The sequence below is a fragment of the Staurois parvus genome, unplaced genomic scaffold, assembly GCF_062004578.1.
Source record: "Staurois parvus isolate SC_StPar_1 unplaced genomic scaffold, SC_StPar_1.0 ptg000401l, whole genome shotgun sequence".
In the NCBI taxonomy this organism is placed as follows: Eukaryota; Metazoa; Chordata; class Amphibia; order Anura; family Ranidae; genus Staurois; species Staurois parvus.
Window position 1 is genome coordinate 1,423,385 of NW_028318197.1, and position 22,569 is coordinate 1,445,953.

Below are 22,569 nucleotides of genomic sequence, written 5' to 3' on the forward strand. Positions count from 1 at the left end.
GAGTTGCTGCAATGAAATTTCAGCAAAATGGACCGCCTGCTGTATAATTTGTTCACTTTGATTTTCGAGGTGTCTTTGATTTCAGTCCTCTGTAGGTTGATAATTTGATGATAACACATTACCCAGTCCATATCAGTATAGATATCCAGCATTATATTTTTCCCCATTGAGATCTGATGTGTTTTCAAAGTGTTTCTTTAATTTATTTGAGCAGTGTAGAATTATTGTCTCCCATTAAAAAAATATGTGCTGCAACACTTAATTATAAGTCCACTTGCAAAATTCCACAAATAGCTAATAGTAAAGTCCACCTAATGGGCCTTTCATGTAATGAAGTGGCAGCAATGCTACACTGCTCCAGAACTGAAAGTAGAGTTTTCTCATGTTGGCCTTTCCTGCTTGCACTACATTTAGATAAAAAAAATGTTGCCAGGGATGTCCAATCATCAGATAGCCATATCTAGTCCTGCCCACTGCTTTCTGGATTGACAGTATTGCCTCTCTTGCTGAAACCCTCCCAATGTGAGCTGCAGTGTCCGAGAGGGGGAGCATATGAGACAAAATTACTACTACTGAGTATCATTTTGAGTTGCTGCAATGAAATTTCAGCAAAATGATATAGCCTGCTGCATTTTTTTTTCACTTTGATTTTCGGGGTGTCTTGAATTCAGTCCTCTGTAGGTTGATAATTTTCATTTCCATCAAACAATGGGGCATCCTTATGTTCCGAACACATTATCCAGTCCATATCAGTATAGATATCCAGCATGATATTTTTCCCCATTGAGATGTGATGTGTTTTCAAAGATTTCCTTTAATTTTTTTGAGCAGTGTAGACTATTTGATATGCTGAGAATTCTGTAGGTCTATACTGGGAAAGCTATAATGTTCTAAAACTTTCGTTAGCATGTTTTCTAGACCATTTGTAGTTCAAGAGCATTGCAATCAAGTGCACCTGCGAAAATGTGCTTTTTAAAGGATAAACAGAGGTCGACTAAATGTCACATAAGTCATAAGCCAGATGCTCGAATGTTTACCAGAACATCTAGACTTTGTACAGCATTAGTGAAATGTTTAATTTGTCCTTGATGGGTGTTATTGGTGAGTAAAGCAAATGATAGCAACCGTATTGAATTTCAGCTTTCAGTACAGATAGGCAGTTGCGTTTAAGCTTTTCCATACTGGGATACCAAGTGTTTATATGTCATACAAAAAGTTGTTATTATGTAGATATAGACAATTAGCCAGTAATACCCTAAAGTAGTGAAAACAAAATCATACACCTCTATTGCCTCTGAACATCAAAGGTGCTCTTTGCCGCACTATACATGTATATATGAATAAACGATGCAGAGCAATATACATCAATTGAGAATAAAGTCTGTGAATCAAATGAATAGTCCGTCACCTAAATCCAAATAAAATAAAATAATATTACATATAATCTTCTATATAAAAGTGTGAATAGTCAGTTGACATTGACTTAAAACCCCTGATTACAAAGTCAGTAAAATAGATGTAAATTCTAAATAAATATTAATTAGTAGACTAAGGGCTTTCCACTCTTTTTAAACCACATCCTGACTGCATGCAGTGTTTGCCATGTATTCCAATGGCCAAACACCAGTGTGTGGTAAGTTTCAATGCTTTCCACAAAAGTACAACCTGCTGCATTTTTTCATCTGAAACGTATGTAAGCAGGTGTTTCCAAAATGCTCCATGTGTCAAAAGTTTTTCTCCTGTTATATTATATGCTCTGGGTTTGTTTGTTTTTTCACTGTATTTGAGTATAAAAGACATTTTCTACAATGTAGGTTTATTGCCCCGTGTCTAAGAAGGAAGAGCTAGGATTGAACTAATACTGATACTGGTCCGGTATCAGTGCTGTACTCATGCAAACGCTCCAATGCTTGAAACCAATACCTTTTGCGGTGCAATCTGAGCCAATACAAAATGAATGGGCTCAAATCGCACTGCAAAGAATCACATTTGATTTGAACTGAAGTTGTGCTACCTCCACTAAAGTAGGGGTGTGATTTCTGTCCGAATCACATGCAATTTCCCTGTGGGTGAGGTGTGATTTGCAGTGCAATTTGAGCCATTCATTTTGTATGGCTCAAATCCCACTGCAAATCGCACAGCACCGCATTCCTGTTCAAATCAAATGCAATTCTTTGCAGTCCAATTTGAGCCCATTTATTTGCATGGGCTCAAAACACACCAAAAAGGTATTGGTATCAGTAAGTACTTGAGCACAAGTATCAGTACTTGTACTCGCCAATAAAAAAAACAGTATCACGGCAACCCTAGTTAATACTGCTGGCCAATTTTCCCCACTATTTTCAGAAAGGTTACCCCTCCCCTACACGTCATGCCATATAAATAGGGGTTCATTGGTGCCCATAGGAGGTTGGTTAGGGGAAAGACTGCCAAGATGTAGCCATAACACTGTTGGTTTCCCTTGTGGGAGCCCAGTGGAGGTTCCCAGTGGGCCAATTTTCCCCACTATTTTCAGAAAGGTTACCCCTCCCCTACACGTCATGCCATATAAATAGGGGTTCATTGGTGCCCATAGGAAGTTGGTTAGGGGAAAGACTGCCAAGATGTAGCCATAACACTGTTGGTTTCCCTTGTGGGAGCCCAGTGGAGGTTCCCAGTGGGCCAATTTTCCCCACTATTTTCAGAAAGGTTACCCCTCCCCTACACGTCATGCCATATAAATAGGGGTTCATTGGTGCCCATAGGAGGTTGGTTAGGGGAAAGACTGCCAAGATGTAGCCATAACACTGTTGGTCTCCCTTGTGGGAGCCCAGTCAAGGTTCCCAATGGGGTATGAAGCTTGTGGACTTATATGGACTTGAGCTACCTCATGCTGGACCCTTTTTATTGATTATTGCTACCTCTTGTGGTTTTACTGCCAATAATGAACTTGCAAAAGACTCAATATGGACTTCACTACTTTACTAACTTAGGTATGACTACCTTGTGGGGCACTACTTCAGGGGCACTTAGGGATCTTTGTCAGAAATGTGAGTTGAAGATGTCTTGAAGAACTGTTCATTTGTCACCTTTATCAGTTTCATCAAAAGATCTTTGTTGTTCAGCTAAAATGCCTGGTCTAAAGTTTCAACAGGGGTTCCCCATCAATTTATGTAATACTTTACATATTTACATTGTACATTCACATCAGTCCCTAACCCTAAAGGAGAGTACAATCTAAAGTCCCTAACTTACATTCATATTTACACATATGGCCAATTTAGACAGGATCCAATTAACCTACCAGCATGTCTTTGCAGTGTGGGAGGAAACCCATGCAGGCACGGGGAGAACATACAAACTCCAGGCAGGTGGTGTTGTGGCTGGGATTCAAACCAACAACCCTAGTACTGGCAGGTAGAAGGGCTAACCATTTAGCCACTGTGCTGCCACACAGTGAAGTCTGCTATATAAAAGCACTCTAAAAGCCTATATGCCAAACCAACAGTCACTCATAAACAATTTTAACCAAAAGGGTAATTATACTGAGCCATCAGTTGAACAGACCCAGGTATGTTCACAAGGATAATGTACCTCTTGTGCACAATACTGCCAATAGATCGGTACCTTGCTATAGCACAGGAAGTGGGCATAGGACACAAGGCTACTAAACACTTCCAATGGTATATTTAAAATGATATTAAACCCCCTGTTTATGCTCTTTCAGGAGCTCATTTAAAGTGCGAGTAAACTCCCTTTTTTGCTTTGTACCTACAGGTAAGCCTATAATAAGATTCACCTGTAGGTACCGTAAATATCTCCTAAACATGCATGTGAAGCAGCTGATGACCTCACCGGTGCATGTGCACTGCACTCTCAATGGATGGCATGCCATCCATCGAAAGAGCTGTGCCACAGCTGTGACTCCCGTGTGCATGCTCGGGAGTGACGTCATCGCGGTTTGGCCATTCAAACGGAAGCTGGAAACTGGAACCTGGAAGGTAGACCGGGTGAAGATAGATTCCCTGTCTCTGCCATAATGTGCTAGTATGCGGTACATAACGTTTTCAAATGTATTTTGCTACCGCTTTAATTACTTACAGAGTATGCAACTTCTTTATTTTTTTAAATCTTTCTTGTGTTCCTATTTAAGCTTGTGCCATGACTGCTGCCCTAGTTTTCCTATTTCAGGGTTTGTCCTTTCTCTGTAAACTGTGGTAAGAATTTCAAATAGAATAATGAGGAATGACAATTTTACTCAACGTGTTTAAAGGGTTAAAAAATGGGTTTAAAGTTACTAAACCCACAACAGTAAAATCAGCCTGTATATGCAGTAAAGAATACTTGTTATACTCACTGTAGAACCTAAGGGGATAATCATCTGCATTGCATAAAAAGGCTGATCCTTCCTTCTCTGCTCCTCGTCTTGTTCAAATGCCCATGTCTTATCTCCTGATAAGACAGACTGAACCATAACCATTCTGCACATGCTCAGTTTAATGTGTATTGCTCGAGAGGTTTTTTTTTTCTTAGGAGAGTGCATGTGATCAGCACAGGACCAATCAGCACTGTCCAGACAGAGGTCAGGGGTTTTGCATCCTCTTAGAGCAGAAAGAAAACTCCTCCTACATGCTTTAACCAGTGCTCTGCTGAACACTGATAGAAGTCACAAGACTGCTCTAAGTGCTGATGAGAAAAGGTATTTAGCAGTTTATATTTACTAAAATAATTGCATTTCCATGTTGTGTGTACTGTGGGAGACCAGATATAGTGAATGCAGGGTCCTGGGTTTAGTAACACCTTAATACTACTTTAATAAATCCAAAGGTAGCACACGTGAGAAGTTCATTGTTGGAGTTTACATACAATTTAAATGCAGGAATCAAATTAGTGGAGGCCCCATTATCTGAAAGCAATACAGGGCAGGTTGGGTGTTTCGTTTTTGGGTCCTGTGTACTTGTAAACGAAGACTATAAAAGTGTTTTAACCCAGCCCTGCTGATGCTTAGCAAGTGTGTGTCTGGCAACGCTTCCACGTACCAGCTGGGTATGTACTACGTGTTGGCAGAACTCTCATCCATTGCAGATTGGCAGCTGTGAGGTTACACTTTTAGCTGGTTCTTGCATTGCATTAAATATGGCACTCTCTGGAGGAGGTCTCAATCAGCATTTTTATCTGCTTTTAAAAATGACTATGAATTGTTTTTATATGAAGTGACAATTTAATAAAGCACATTCACTTAAAGGTAAGAAAAAACACTCTAAATAATAAAAATAGTTGTGATTTTATCTTTCACATGTGAAAATTTTAAGAACTAGTAAATTGAGGGACTTCTATATATACAAAGGCATCAAAAGGAAGTATGCAGATTCTTTATAATGAACAAAGAATAATGTATGCAGTATTTTTATTATCGTGCAATATTTTATATATTTAAAGTCAACCTAGCATCATATATATTTTTCATCTTAGGTGCATGAATGTTAAAGTGGTTGTAAACTCTTACATATACACAGTGAAGTAATTAGCTTCAGGTGAGGCTGAGATGAAACAAATCCACACTGGGGAGAAACAAATCCTCCTATATAAGGGGTACTTGTTTATCTGCTGCACTCTCTTCTCTACAGCCTCCTAAAGCACACATTTTACACAGCATTTCTCAGCTCCCAAAGGCAAGGGTGGAGATTTGACATCTCACACTGCAGAGCAGAGAACAGGAAACTCAGTGTAATCTGAAACCTGAGTGGAAGGAATAGATACACACCCCTCTACACAGTCTCACCGGCTGTGTGCTGGGGGGTCACTGTCTCCTGGGATTGCCTGGTGTTGGCATGACCTGTCACAAGTGAATCATGTAGATAGCAGAGAAAGGAGACAGAGGACAGAAATCACTAGTTCTTTGGGTTGAAGCAAGTACACACTATAGAAAGACAAATAAAAAATGTAGGGAGGCACCGATGTTAAAGGGAAAAAACACACTCAAGATTATATAAAAACTACTTTGTTAAACATGTATTAAGCTAAAAACACGTAGAAAGCACAGACTCATAATTAAGGTGTGTACATTAACCAAAAGCTTAAAGTGTTACTAAACCCACAATAGTAAAACCAGTCTGTATATGCAGTAAAGAATGCTTGTTCTACTCGCTGTGGAACCTAAGGGGTTAATCTCCTGCACTGTGTAAAAATGTCCATTTGATCCTAACTTCTCTGCTCCTCCTGTTGTTCAAATGTCTACGTCTTATATTCTGATAAGACAGACTAAACCATAGCCATTCTCCACCTGCTCAGTTTAGTGTGTATTGCTAGAAAGTTGTTTTTTTTTTTTCTTGGGAGAGTGCAAATGTTCAGCACTGGACCAATCAGCACTGTCCAGACAGAGGTCAAGAGTTTGTCATCCTCCTAGAGCAGAAAGAATACTCCTCCTACAAGCTTTAACCAGTGCTCTACTGAACACATATAGAAGTCACAAGACTGCTCTAACTGCTGATTTAGCAGTTTATATTTACTGAAATAATTGCACTTCCATGTTCTGTGTACTGTGGGAGACCAGATATAGTGAATGGAGGGTCCTGGGTTTAGTAACACTTTAAAAAGAGACAGTTGACCACATGATGTAATGCAGAACCCATTAATATAGCATAGGCCAGTGAATTGGCTATAGTCCAGACAGCGTAGTTCCTATTCAAACGCGTTTTGAGACTGAAGCTCTTCTTCAGGGACAGTGCCGGAACTTTGGCATTCAAAAATGGACCCTCATAAATATCAATGAACTACTTCCCAACCACCCTACAGCAGAACTACTGCTACAGGATGGTAGGGCTGCGCAAATCACGTACAGTCAGGTCCATAAATATTGGGACATCAATACAATTCTAACATTTTTGGCTCTATACACCACCACAGTGGATTTGAAATGAAACAAACAAGATGTGCTTTAACTGCAGGCTGTCAGCTTTAATTTGAGGGTATTTACATCCAAATCAGGTGAACAGTGTAGGAATTACAACAGTTTGCATATGTGTCTCCCACTTGTTAAGGGACCAAAAGTAATGGGACAGAATAATAATCATAAATCAAACTTTCACTTTTTAATACTTGGTTACAAATCCTTTGCAGTCAATTACAGCCTGAAGTCTGGAACGCATAGACATCACCAGACACTGGGTTTCATCCCTAGTGATGCTCTGCCAGGCCTCTACTGCAACTGTCTTCAGTTCCTGCTTGTTCTTGGGGCATTTTCCCTTCAGTTTTGTCTTCAGCAAGTGAAATGCATGCTCAATCGGATTCAGGTCAGGTGATTGACTTGGCCATTGCATAACATTCCACTTCTTTCCCTTTAAAAACTCTTTGGTTGCTTTTGCAATATGCTTTGGGTCATTGTCCATCTGCACTGTGAAGCGGCGTCCAATGAGTTCTGAAGCATTTGGCTGAATATGAGCAGATAATATTGCCCGAAACACTTCAGAATTCATCCTGCTGCTTTTGTCAGCAGTCACATCATCAATAAATACAAGAGAACCAGTTCCATCGGCAGCCATACATGCCCACGCCATGACACTACCACCACCATGCTTCACTGATGAGGTGGCATGCTTAGGATCATGAGCAGTTCCTTTCCTTCTCCATACTCTTCTCTTCCCATCACTCTGGTACAAGTTGATCTCGGTCTCATCTGTCCATAGGATGTTCCAGAACTGTGAAGGCTTTTTTAGATGTCGTTTGGCAAACTCTAATCTGGCCTTCCTGTTTTTGAGGCTCACCAATGGTTTACATCTTGTGGTGAACCCTCTGTATTCCCTCTAGTGAAGTCTTCTCTTGATTGTTGACTTTGACACACATACACCTACCTCCTGGAGAGTGTTCTTAATCTGGGCAACTGTTGTGAAGGGTGTTTTCTTCACCACGGTGAGAATTCTTTGGTCATTCACCACAGTTGTTTTCCGTGGTCTTCCGGGTCTTTTGGTGTTGCTGAGCTCACCGGTGCGTTCCTTCTTTTTAAGAATGTTCCAAACGGTTGTTTTGGCCATGCCTAATGTTTTTGGCTATCTCTTTGATGGGTTTGTTTTGTTTTTTCAGCCTAATGATGGCTTGCTTCACTGATAGTGATAGCTCTTTGGATCTCATCTTGAGAGTTGACAGCAACAGATTCCAAATGCAAATAGCACACTTGAAATGAACTCTGGAACTTTTATCTGCTCATTGTAATTGGGATAATGAGGGAATAACACACACCTGGCCATGGAACAGCTGAGAATTGTCCCATTACTTTTGGTCCCTTAACAAGTGGGAGGCACATATGCAAACTGTTGTAATTCCTACACCGTTCACCTGATTTGGATGTAAATACCCTCAAATTAAAACTGACAGTCTGCAGTTAAAGCACATCTTGTTTGTTTCATTTCAAATCCATTGTGGTGGTGTATAGAGCCAAAAATGTTAGAATTGTGTTGATGTCCCAATATTTATGGACCTGACTGTATATATACGTGATTTTGTATATCCGGGTAGGGGCGCGTGTGTGACGCCGCCATTGGTGGCTCCAGCTGTTGATCACCGGGTCCCGGTTGGTGATTCGCCGCTGGCACCCGGCGATTGCCGAGACAGGGGAGAGGTCTGTATGTAAACAATACAGATCTCTCCCATGTCAGCTCCAGCACTCTGCTTTGTATTGCTCTACAATTAAAAATTCACATTTACACAACACACTAGTATGAAAGAGACCTAAGGTGGCCATACATATATCAAAATTTTGGCTGGTTCACCAGGGACAGATTTCTATCCATGTATGGGCAAGCTGGTTGTACATAATCAACCGAGCCTGTCAGGTTTTTTTCTTATTATCAGTGCCGCCGGCTATAGCCAGCAGAACTGATCAGTGTATTCTGATCGCAGGGAAGACTCCCCTCTTTTAGAATACAGTAACTCAGTGGGAAGGATTGAGTGTGTGGACTTATTTTTTGAAAAAAAGGATAATATATGGCCTACCTTATTGTCTCTGATGCATGAGGGCTCATTCACATGGGCAGAAAAAACGCTGCGTTTAGATGCCCACATTGGACAGTTTTGTGAAAATGTGAGCTGCGACTAGCTGCACATGAAAAAAGGAGAGCATAGCTGCATCCAGGGCCACACAGATTTGCAGATTTTACACACATATGAGCATACATTTGTAGTTACTTATTGGAATAAAAGAAGAATTGTATGCGCCTATATACTGTATGCATCTAAACGTGTATAAACACACCTACATTTAAGTACATTAGACAACTACTTAACCCTAGGTTCACATCTAAGCATTTTCTGCAGTGTTTTGCAGAAACACAGTATAGTCTATTTGTAAAGCCTATGAAATGTGTTGGCCTTGGATGCTTTGTTTCTTGGGTAATTGTTACAATAAAGCATCGTTGCCCAGATGCCAGCAGCTAGAGAAGTGACTAATGTCATTTCTTTAGGCTAAAGGAACAGAGTCACCATCAAATCACAAGACGTTAGACTGCTTAAAGTAGATAAGAACTTGTTTGTGGGATAGAACGTGTTTGTGACATCTAGAAATGTTACATTAGACTGCTTAAATTAGATAAGAACTTTCCTCCCCGATTTCCTTTTTTGAACCTATCAGCCGTGACTCTCCCAGAGGTAGGGGTCTCCTTTTCTGATCTTTATCATCAATCTTTGACTTGTCTTTTTCATACACCCCCTTTATACAGACAAAAATGGGAGGAGGATAGTGGCATCACCTTTTCGGATGAGGATTGGGATTCCATGGTGGATAACATATGTAAGTGCTCTAGATCCCTTTCTGTTCGTGAGACGGCCCTTAAGGTTTTGACCAGATGGTATTATACCCCATCAAGACTACATGTACTGTTCCCACAAACGTCCCCCCTCTATTTACGGGGCTGTGGCCTTACGGGAACTTTGGTTCATATATTTTGGGATTGCCCAATAGTTTCTGTGATTTGGTGCAAGATATCTGAGGTGGCTACCTCACTGGCGGGTACCCAGGTATGATTGTCTATGCAGACCTGCTTACTGGGGGGCTCATATCCCAGGAGTCTCTAATGCCATTATGAGATTGATACATACTATATGTATTGCCACTTTATGGTCTATTGCCTTACATTGGAGGTCCAGTGCTGTACCCTTGACCTCCGTCTTGCACAGAATTGATACTGTAATGCTCATGGAACGCATTCTTTATACCCTATTGGATGAGATGCACTTATTTGATAATAAATGGGAGTCATGGAGGGATTGTAGACATTTATTGCATGATTAATAACATTCCCAGTGAAAGTTGAATGGCATATACTGTTGACAGATGTATCATTTAATCTACCTCATCATTTACACAGTTCATGTTCCTGCAATCTTACATTTTTTTTTTCTTTTCCTTCTCTTTCTTATACTAATATACTTTTCTGTATTGTACTATTTAAAAGTGCCTTGTTACTGCTGCAATTCTATTTGAAAATGTGCTGTTGTTTTACAGTCTACTTTTATACAATAAAATCATTTGTAAACAAAAAAAATTAGATAAGAACTTGTTTGTGCAATTAAAAATGTCTACTTGCTTGAGAAGTTAGAAATCTTTAAGTTTAGGGTAGATAAGAAGCTGATTTGAAGAAAAAGTGTGATATTCTTAGATAATGCAGTGTAGTGGCTGGGTGTGACTCTGTTATCTTCATGGAACCTTTCTGCTAGCTCCTCCTAGAGTGGGTGTGGTGCCTGCCCACTTCGCGAAAGCTGCCAGAAAAAGGGTTTAAAAATGGGGAGCTTAAAGCGGCGTTCCACTCACCCTGTCAAAAAATAGGAGGCCGGCATCTTCAGCGTGGGCACCCGGCTGTGATAGCTTGCGGCTTCACAGCCGGGTACCCACTGTACATGCGCGAGTAGCGCTATGCTTCATGAATGGTCCTGTAGTCTTCTGGGACCTGTCACGTGTCCCAAAAGACTACAGGGAGGGAGGGAGGAAGGACACCTTCCACTTCCGATCGCCTAGGCGATTGGACCGGAAGTGGGAGCAGGTACCTGTCAAATTCGAGTATCCACCTCCCTCCCAAAGGTGCCTACCCTTAATGGGAACCGGGGGAGGAGTCCTTAAAGCGGAACTTCCCCTTTTGGGTGGAGCTCCGCCTTAAGCATAATCAATGGGAGCCTTCCTTTGCAGACGAGGACGCTCTGACACTGGGACTCTTGCCAAGGCTATATGGGCTAATCGATTGGTTGTGTTTACGGCTTCCCTGTGGCCCCCTGTGCATTATGGTTCCAATGGGGTCTGCTCCTTCCCATCTTCCCATAGCTTTGGTAATGTATTAATGCTATGCTGTGACACTGTCTATTTCATGCTGTAATGCTCACATTATTATTGGTGTGTGCTTTATGCAGATTGTGATGACTATAAGATATATCCTTCTGTGTCACGTGCTAATAAAAGTGGAGGAGTGCAAGAATATTGCAGTAGGATTCTGTTATTTCTTGGAGTGCCGAGTGAATGCTATGATGTGCCAGAGCAGGTGTTCATTTGGTAGAGGGTCTTTCACATGCTTAGAATAATTAATGGTGTAAATGCTGTTTAAACGTACCTGTGTGTGTGTGTAATTGACTTGTATATGACTTGCTTTTAGTTATTGCATCCAGCATTGCATTATACCATTTAACATGATTTCCTCTGGGACAGGTTCACATCTCCACGTTTTCACTCGGTGCGGTTTTTGGAAAGGGTCAGGAACTTTTTTAAACGCCAAACGTTGCGACTTCAAAGCATGTATTGTGTTTTTGCTGCATTTTTGGTGTTTTTAATGCGTTTTTTGTTTAAAATCTGCCTACCAACAAGAAAAATACAAAAAATGAAAAAAAACCCCCTGCAAAACGCATCAAAAACGTGGCAAAAACGCACGTGGAAAAACACAAAATGCAACACAAACGCAACCTGCATAGGTGTGAACCTAGACTTATACAGGATCTTTTGTTAGCTCTGCCAGCAAGAACCTATGTTCTGTGAAGGAAAATACGCATAAGCCCATGTGAATGAGACCTAATGCTCTTTGACACCTCGAACACCAGAAATGTACATAAGCTGAACATATCAATACACACAGGCGTTAGCTTTGCAGTGAGCATTGATAATCAAAAATAAAAAATTCAATCTAGTTTTATTCTACGGCCACCCAAAAAAGAAATAACGCCAACAATGACAATTTAAAAAATTGCTGGGTGATCATTCAGTATTTTTATTTAGGAAGACTGGAACAGAAACAGAACTCGGCTTTATTTCTTAAATAATAACTGCACTGTCAGTGAAGATCTTTCAGCTGTCATTGTCACAATGATTTCCTTATATTATATACAGAGCATTTTTGTAGAGTCTACAGTAGCTTTTGCTGAAGTGTTTTGTGCGTAGGGATGAGCAGAGTGATTTCACCCAAATTGATTCAGAAGTGAAAGGGAAATAAATGGAAGCTCTCAATTTTGCTCTTTGAGCTGCTTAGGTAAAACTAGCTTGAGAAAAAAGATACGCACTGTTTTCCTTTTTTTTATAGGATATGATTTTTCTCGCTCTCTCTATTTAGTCGGTATGTTTTTCTTTTCTTTTTTTAAGTGTTTTTTGAGCTTCAAAAGAAAAACACTAGTGTTCCTGGAGCCGTACTGATTGCCTCATTTCTTGGCCAGGACAGTACAAATACCCCCAAATGACCCCTTTCTGGAAAATAGTCCAATGTATTTAGTAAGAGGCATGGTGAGTTTTTTGAAGGTGACTTTTTTTATCACAATTTTTTTTTGCATACTGTGACTATAGGGGATGTTTTTTCTCTTTCTCTCTATTTAGTTAGTATGTTTTTATTTTCTTGGGAGGGGCTGTATTTAGGACATTTGACTTTATTTTATTACCTGCTATGTACATATGCAGCTGGCTGCAGCCGCTGATCAGTGTATTCTAACAGTGCTGGACCCCGCTGTCAGTATACAATGTCCCAGCGGGAGCAATTCCTCCATCCACCTTGTTTGTATAGCTGGAGCAAACTGGTGAATGTAAAAAATACTCATCCATGGCCAGCTTTGGAGTGATTGTGTGAAGTGAAGGAATATGTTATACTTACCTGCTCTGTGTAATGTTTTTGCACAGAGCAGCCCCGATCCTCCTCTTCTCAGGTCCCCTGCTGGTGCCCCTGGCTCCTCCACTCTGCTAAGTGCGCCCATAGCAAGCCGCTTTTTATGAGGGAAACTTGCTATGGGGGCACTTGCGCATACATTGGCACACAGAGCACAGCCTGGCCCCACCACCACTCCCTCCTCATTGGTTGTGATAGACAGCAGCAAGAGCCAATGACTCTGGCTGCTGTCTCTGATCCAGTGAGGAGGGAGAGAGCGGAGAGAGCTGCTGCTTTTGTGTACATCGCTGAATCAAGATCAAGCTCAGGTAAGTATAAATGTGGGAGGAGGGGTTGAGGATGGGGGCTGCATACAAAAGTTTTTTTTACCTAGGTAAAAACACCTTCTGCCTTTAAAACCGCTTTCAAATATATAAAAATATAATCAAAGTACGAAGAGGATCTGCAGTGTGTGTGTTTTTTTTAATGCTTGGTAACATCTAATTTATTTGCCATTTTATTCTAAGAGAAGTCGACAGCAAATAAATATAAATAAATCTGCTTATAAATGTTCCTGTCATGCATGCATCCAAAATGCAATTAATTTAGTTTATGAAAACATTTTTATTTTCTGCATTAGTCAGATTACAAATCCAAACTTACATTTAAATAATTGCTTTTTTATGCATCCGGCACGGTGCATAAATGAAGCATTTATTATAAAAAGAAAAAAAAGAAAAGTTGTAAATTCCAAAATTGTGACAAATTGACGTTTGAAGTGGAATGACTGAAGTGGAGTGGTTGGATTGCTTCCCAACAGCCAGATAACATGGAGAGTTCTAATTGTTTCATCAGGAATAATGAAACTCTTCCAATCTAACATGCACCCACTGAACAGATTATATTGGCCTATTTCCTCACAAAGTGCAATGCATGCAATCAGATTATCTTTATAAGCCGAAAACAATGCCAAGTCGGACAACATTTTCCACTGTGGCCTGCTGATTTACTAATACATAGTAGAGGTCACATAGGGTCATGTATGATTAGAATGGCATACAATTGCATTGGTAGATTCTATGATCATTTTATTTCTTGTATGGGAAAACTAATAGCATTGTTTATTAGGGGTATTTTAAAGCAGCACTCCATCTAAAAATAACAAGATACAAGTTTAAAGTGGAGTTCGACTCACTCTGTAAAAAAATAAAAGTCAGCAGCTACAAAAACTGTAGCTGCTGACTTTTAAAAAACAGCCACTCACCTGTCCCACGATCCCGCGTTGCCCCCGTTGCAGCCTGTTTCACCGGCCATCCTATATTCCAGGCGCCAGCATCTTCAGTGTGGGCACCCGGCTGTGACAGCTTGCGGCTTCACAGCCGGGTGCCCACTGCACATGCGCGAGTAGTGCTGCGCCTCCTGAATGTCCCCATTGTCTTTTCGGACCTGTCACGTGTCCCACAAGACTTCGGGGAAGGGGACAACTTCCATCTCTGATCGCCGAATGCGATTGCAGCGGAAGAGGGGGCGGGTACCTGTCAAACTTGGGTACCCATTCCCCCATGCTCCCCAAAGGTGTCAATCCTTAATGGGGAGCAGGGGGACCAAGCTTTAAAGCGAAACTTCCCCTTTTGGGTGGAACTCCGCTTTAAAGCATTACTGAACCCCTGCATTCACTATATCTGGCCTCCCACAGTACACACAACATAGAAATGCAATTATTTTAGTAAATATAAACTGCTAAATACCTTTTCTCATCAGCAGTTAGAGCAGTCTTGTGACTTCTATCAGTGTCCAGCAGAGCACTGGTTAAAGCCTGTAGGAGGAGTTTTCTTTCTGCTCTATGAGAATGCAGAACCCCTGACCTCTTTCTGGACAGTGCTGATTGGCCCTGTGCTGATCACATGCACTCACATTGCAACATCAGAATCAGAATACTTTATTAATCCCAAAGGGAAATTCTTAATATGGGACTGCTTTGAAAGATGTCCCCTCTCTTCCTGTTCTGGTGAAAATGTAAAGCGGAACTTCACCGAAAAGGGCTTATTTGCATCCTCCAACCTTCACTGCCACATTTGGCACTTTTTGGTGGTGAGGGGGGACTAGGTGCCGTGTTTTGCCAGGTAACCACTCCCACTTCCGGTCAGATGTGTCGTGGATCCCCTCCTTTCCTCACAGCCTTCTGGGACACTTCACAGTTTCCAGAAGACTGCGGGACCATTCACAGTGCACTTTGCGCAGCAGGAAACCAGCTGTGAAGCTGATTTCCCTTACGTGGATTTTTACTAAACCCAGGACCCTGCATTCACTATATCTGGTCTCCCACAGTACACACAACATGAAAGTGAAATTATTTTAGTAAATATAAACTGCTAAATACCTTTTCTCATCAGCAGTTAGAGCAGTCTTGTGACTTCTATCAGTGTGCAGCAGAGCACTGGTTAAAGCTCATAGGAGGAGTTTTCTTTCTGCTCTAGGAAGATGCAGACCCCCTGACCTCTGTCTGGAAAGTGCTGATTGACTCTGTGCTGATCACATGCACTCTCCTAAGAAAAAAAAAAAACAACCTCTCTACCAATACAGAGTGACTCCACACGATATGTCTTGTCAGGAGATAAGAGGGGGGCACTGGAAGAAGGGGAGGATCAGAGAAGACAGGTTCAAACAGCATATTTACACTATGCAGAGGATTAACCCCTTAGGTTTCACAGTGAGTATAACAAGCATGCTTTACTACATATACAGACTGATTTTCCTGTTGTGGGTTTAGCAACACTTTAAATATTCCATTACAAGATAAAATGACAAAATCAGCTTTTGTTGCAACGCTCAGTTTCATTGCAGAGATTTCCTATATGGTACTTTTTTATAGTGTTAGATGTGCACAGGCTGATGACCATCATTCAATCGACTTCCTCTGAGCCCAACCTCACAGTGCTGGGCTCACCTTTCTATCACTCTGTTTCCTCCACCTATCAGCATGCAAGCATGTGGTTGTCAGCACATGAATCTGTGCTGCTTATTCCTCTCACACTCCAGCCCTGCTCTACAGGTCGCATTCAGGTACTTAGATGATTTTCATTTGAAAAATGCATTTAATGATGTATTAATGATTAAAATGCTGCATACATTTCTGTATTTTATGGTATATCTGTTTAATGATCAGCTTTAATAGTTCTGATGTGAACCGGTAAAGGTAAAAATAGCAATACTGAAATAAAGAGATGATAGAACCTCTTTGCAGTTTTTCATGACAGGTACAGATAGCAGGATTCAGGGGCGGACTGACAACTCATGGGGCCCCCAGGCAATAGGAAATCATGGTGCCCCTGTGTCCTTGCCCACACTCAAACCACACCCACAAAAGCCTATGAAAAGTACCAGGGGCATTTCATGGTACCCCCTACTGACCCTGGACCCTCGGGCAGTGCCCGAGTGTGTGAATGGTCAGTCCGCCCCTGGCAGGAGTTTGTCCCAGGACAGGATTGGTTGTAGGAGTCTTAATAGGATCCTGGGGTTGAAAATGCATCAAACTATCAGAAGGACAGTTCTAAACTTAAAGTGTAACGTCATCTAAGGATTCATGAATATTGGACGCTAACATCTACTTCTTTAGACACCTTTGTCCTTGCAGCAAAAAAATGCTTGACGCTGGTAAACGCATGTACAGCCTTTAGCCCTGTTTACCAGCACCAAGTGATTGGGTGTTTATTCACCTCATTGGCCATTGAAATGAAAATTAAAAACGGAACCTTGCGTTATTGGCATTTAGACATTTACTAGTGTTCTGCCGATTTCTGCCAAAACACTCCTCTCCTGAACGCAATTCTTCTGCATTCAGGAGAGGAGTGTTTTATGGCCTCTAAATGCTGCTGCTCCTAAACTCTAATAAAAGCCTATGGCCCCTTTCACATGGGCATTCCATTTTTTTCATCAGTTCAGTCACGTTTTTTCCAAGCAAAATCAGATCAGTTTACATCTGTTTTTCATCAGTTTACATCCGTTTTCATCAGTTTACATCCGTTTTTCATCAGTTCACATCAGTTGATCAGAAGATCATGGTTAGTTGATTGTATTATAGTATCACTATCTCCAAAAACATTTTCCATGCAGTAAATACATATAATGATAGCAATCAGCATATGGATATCTTCTTCATTCTGTATCTAACATATTTCTCTTCACACTCTCCTGCAGACCAAACTTTTGATGAAAGCATTTAAATAACCCAGGAAATGTTACAGCTTGTGCCAACCCTTTTCACTGTTATGTACATGTGGATAAACGGAGAGATAAAAGGCTTGATTTACTAAAGGCAAATAGTTTTTCATCCGTTTACATCAGTTTTTGCATCCGTTTTTCCTCCGTTTACATCCATTTTTTGTCCGTTTTCATCCATTTACATGCGTTTTTCTTCCATTCAAAAAATGGATGTTAATGGATACAGACATTAATGGATGTAAACAGATGATCATCTGTTTACATCCGCTAGTCCATAGAAATACATTGGTTTCCATTTTTCATCTGTAAACGGACAGATGAAAAACAGACATATGGAATGCTGTTGTGAAAGAGGCCTTACCCTCTGTTCACATCAAGCCTGACTTTGAAATCGTGTGACTTAAAGTGAACACGCACAATTTCAAAGTCATGGTACCCACCGATTTCATGTGTGATTTGCAAGACATCTGATACAGATGTCTATACAAATCGCACCAAAATTAATGCATGTACTACTTTTGAAATCAGTGCAGCTCCGACCAATATGACTGCTCCAATTGCGGACAATATGTTGCGACTTGGCATGCAAATTGCAAGTCGCAGGGCATGCAAAGCGCATGCCAAGTCGCATCCTGTGTGAACCAGGGCTTAGTGTGCATAGACACATAGGGGTTGATTCATGGAGAGCGCAAAATCTGGTGCAGCTCTTCATAGAAACCAATCAGCTTCCAGGTTTAAGCCCTCATGAACACTTGACGTTTTGATAACGCTGGTAACGTTAGCTGTGTAAAGTCACATTAACCACTTCCAGACCGGACACTTTTACCCCCTTCCTGACCAGGGCAATTTTCAGCTTTCAGCGCTATCACACTTTCAATGACAATTGCGTGGTCATGCAACACTGTGCCCAAATGAATTTTTTACCATTTTTTTGAGACAGATAAAGCTTTATTTTGGTGGTATTTATTCACCGCTGGGATTTTAATTTTTTTTGCTATGTAAATGAAAGAGTCCAAAAAATTTTTAAAAAAGTGTTTTTTTAAATAAAATTTTGCAAATAAATAATATTTCATCATAAATCTTGGCCAAAATGTATTCCGTTATCTTTTTAGTAAAAAAAAAATCCAAATTAGTTTATAACCAAAAATTATAATTTTTAAACATTTTTTTTTACATTTTTATTTTATTTTTTTATATTATTATTATTTTTTTTTTTACATACTGTCACCCTAGCAGTAGAGTGTCACCATGGTGACACTGTACTACTTGTGGGGGGTGATGAAGATTTTTTTTTTTTTACACTGATTGCTTTTACACTCATATAGGATGTAAAAGCAATAATTTCTCTTTCTCTCTGTCTGCATTATTGCATTCATTGAGAAGTACTGAGTGAGCTGTGATTGGTCACAGCTTGTCACATGTTACAAGGCTGTTGTGAATAGCCTTGTACCATGTGACCTCTGTGATCATTCACAGATTTCACACGTAGTAAGCAATGATGTCACAAGTGACATCTTGTTTACTACTTTGCATGTGATCACTGATTGGCCAATCAGTGATCACATGATCGGGACCTCGTACAGAGGTCCCGTCCGACGATCGGTGTTCCATTGTGTCCGGAGGACACAGCAGGCACCAGATCGCGGTGCTGCGCACTCCAAGGGAGCGCGCACAAGCAGGGTGCGGGGAGGCCGTTTATAAACGGTCACCCGACCCTGCAGTGCCACCGTCCGTCCGTTTATATGCAACGGCCGGTCGGGAAGTGGTTAAAAACTTGATTTTTTTTCAGCTTTTTTTTAGCATTTTGTGCATTAGCGTTTAGCGGCGCCTTGCCGCGTTTAGTTGTGTTTTCCTGCGTTTTTCCGTGTTTGCGGTTTTTAGTGTTTTTTTACCCCAAAATTTTTTTTTGGTAAAAAAAGTCCAAAAATGCAGGTTTGTGGCATTTTACCGCATTTTGCCGCGTTTTTCAGCATTAGAGCATTTTTACAGCTAAAACACTCCTCTAGAAACTCACTAGTCCTGGGGTTTTTTTCCAGCCAAAAAACGTCCCAATTAAAAAAATGTTGATTAGAGTCTATGTGTGCATGGACACATAGGATAACATGCTGGGGGGTTTACTGACTGTAGAAAAAAACAGCCAAAAACAGCCGCTGTAGTCAAAAGCCCAAAACAGCCGCTGTAAAACCGTCAAGTGTGCATGAGGACTTATTGTCAAAGCTTAATGGAACATGCCAAAGTTAGACGTTGACTGGCTACCATGCAGAGCTGCACCAGATTTGCACTCTCCAGTTTTAGTAAATCAACCCCATAGACTGTTATTGGGTTGTGTTCAGGGGCTTTGGCAAAAAATGTAAAAAGCTCCAAAAACTTAAGTTTAGGTGGAGCAGTGTGCATGACACCTAAAAAAGTGAAGTCCTTCTTTTCCACCTTCTCCCCCACTCCTCTACCACTACTGGAAACTTTAATTTTTTTTCAGGAAGCCGATACCTAGTTTTGACCAGTACTCTCTCCAACTTGGGAAACCACAGGAAGTCACAGCTGGCTTCCCACAAGCAAGATGGCGAAACCAGGGACCTGAAGACCGGTGAAGAACAGGCCCGGTTGAGGACAGCGCTGGATCCCTGGACTGGTAAGTGTCTGTTTATTAAAAGTCAGAGGCTATGGTATTTGTAAATTTGTAGCTAAAGTATTTGTAGCTCCTCTTAGTTTTCACCCCAATAAGTGGCCATGAAAATGCCATGTCTGTAGTGTTTTATTGTTGATTGTAGTGTATATTGCTACTGTATATGTTTTACATTGTTTAGGATATTTATGCGAAGATCATGGTTGGTTGATTATATTATAGTATCACTATCTACAAAAACATTATCCATGCAGTAAATACATATAATGATAGCAATCAGCATATGAATTTCTTCTTCATTCTGTATCTAACATATTTCTCTTCACACTCTCCTGCAGACCAAGCTTTTGTTGAAACCATTTAAACAACCCAGGAAATGTTACAGATTGTGCCAACTCTTTTCACTGTTATGTACATGTGGATAAACAGAGAGATAAAAGGCTTGATTTACTAAAGGCAAATAGACTGCACTTTTCAAATTGCTCCAGAGCTTAGTAAATGAGGTAAAGCTGCATTTTACAAAGAATACCCAATCACAGGCAAGGAAAATAAATTAAAAAAACAGCATTTTTGCTTGCACGTGATTGGATGATTGAAGTCAGCAGAACTTCCCTTCATTTACTAAGCTCTGGAGCAAATTCCTTTGCTGAATGAAACTGCATGGCTTGGGAAATAAAATAGGGATTTCAGATGCTGAATATTATAATTACATGCATTAACTACATACAGTTTTAAAGAAACAATAACTTTTGCAACTTTTTTCCTTTTGCCACTTCCCACCCCACCACTGCACATTAACAGCCAGGTGGGAGCTGTACATCCTGGCCACGAGGCCACGTAGCGGCGCAATCATGTGATGGCTGTGTTCCTTGGAAGATAGGGAAGAAGTGGCTCCTGCGGGGGTAGTTCTACACATAGATGCATCTACAAACTTATAAACACTGCCATCTACTGGTTGAAAAATATATCTCTACTGAATATTGGTGCAGTTGTTGCACAAAATACATGAACACTGTATTCCAACACCCTGTACTGTAAAAAAAAGCAAGCACAAGACCAGTCTTCTGCATCCCTTAATAGCTCCCTTCAGATGATTTTCCCCATTACTAACTAAGCCATAACATGAGAAATAGAAAAACAAAAGCACCACAAACTAAATAGAACAAAAGCTGCACTCCTAACCAAAAAAAAGGTAAAAATGTGAATAAATTAAAGAGTGCTCTAAATATAAGTAAATACAAAAATTGTTAGTTTAAAATAATGATGTCTGTGATAGAAAAAATTTTATATAAAAGTCCATCCACCATAACAAAGTAATTGAAAAGTTCTGAAATCTTGTATAAATCAAACACCATGCAAAAAAAATCCACCACCGAATGAAATGGGTACACTCACCAGAGCTCCATGCTGACCAGATTATATGTCAGCAAAGATAGCATTTGCTCTGGGAGCAATGATCAGCAGAAGTAATCCAAACTGGGAGCAATATACTGCAAGCAGCCAGTCAGCACAATATGGGATAGCCTTAACAGCAGGTAGTCATCACGTCTCCATACCATAGATCATGTTTGGGGAATCAAAAAAGGAAATCATGGTGCAGTACGTTTAAAACCAAAATGTTTTATCAAAACGTCAGAAATGCACTCACAAACAGGGTGTCTAGCCGACACCAGCAACGACAGCCTCAAGAAAACAGGGACGAGCCTCGCTCACCGCGATATCACAGCCGACAGTCTACAAGGAGCGTCCAGACGTCACATCCAAAAGAAGCCCCGCCCTACTAGTTTCATCATCCAACGTTCTCACGGGGCGGAATGCGGATGTCTCCGTAAGGACGTCAGATGACGAAACTAGTAGGGCGGGGCTTCTTTTGGATGTGACTTCTGGGCGCTCTTTGTAGACTGTTGGCTGTGATATCGCGGTGAGTGAGGCTCGTCCATGCTTTCTTGAGGCTGTCATTGCTGGTGTTGGATAGACACCCTGTTTGTGAGTGCATTTCTGATGTTTTAATATAACATTTTGGTTTTAAATGTACTGCACCATGATTTCCTTTTTTGATTCCCCGAACATGATCTATGGTATGGAGACGTGATGACTACCTGCTGTTAAGGCTATCCCATATTGTGCTGACTGGCTGCTTGCAGTATATTGATCCCAGTTTGGATTACTTCTGCTGATCATCGCTCCCAGAGCAAACGCTATCTTTGCTGATTTATAATCTGGTCAGCATGGAGCTCTGGTGAGTGTACCCATTTCATTCGGTGGTGGATTTTTTTTTGCACGGTGTTTGATTTATACAAGATTTCAGAACTGTTTAATTACTTTGTTATGGTGGATGGACTTTTATATAAAATTTTTTCTATCACGGACATCATTATTTTAAACTAATTATTTTTGTATTTACTTATATTTAGCGCACTCTTTGATTTATTCACTAACTAAGCCATGCCTTGTTAGGAACTATGTCTCTGCACAGAGGTGGCCATCTTGGTAGAGAGACAATGATTTTCTGATTTGCCTTTTTGATGACCAGTGATCTGATGATTGACTATTCAAGAAGATGAGTTTGTGATACTGCAGCTCCACAAAATGTACAAAACAGAACCAGGGAGATTCTTGCACTGCAGGTTCTCATACACAGCTTTCTCTGCA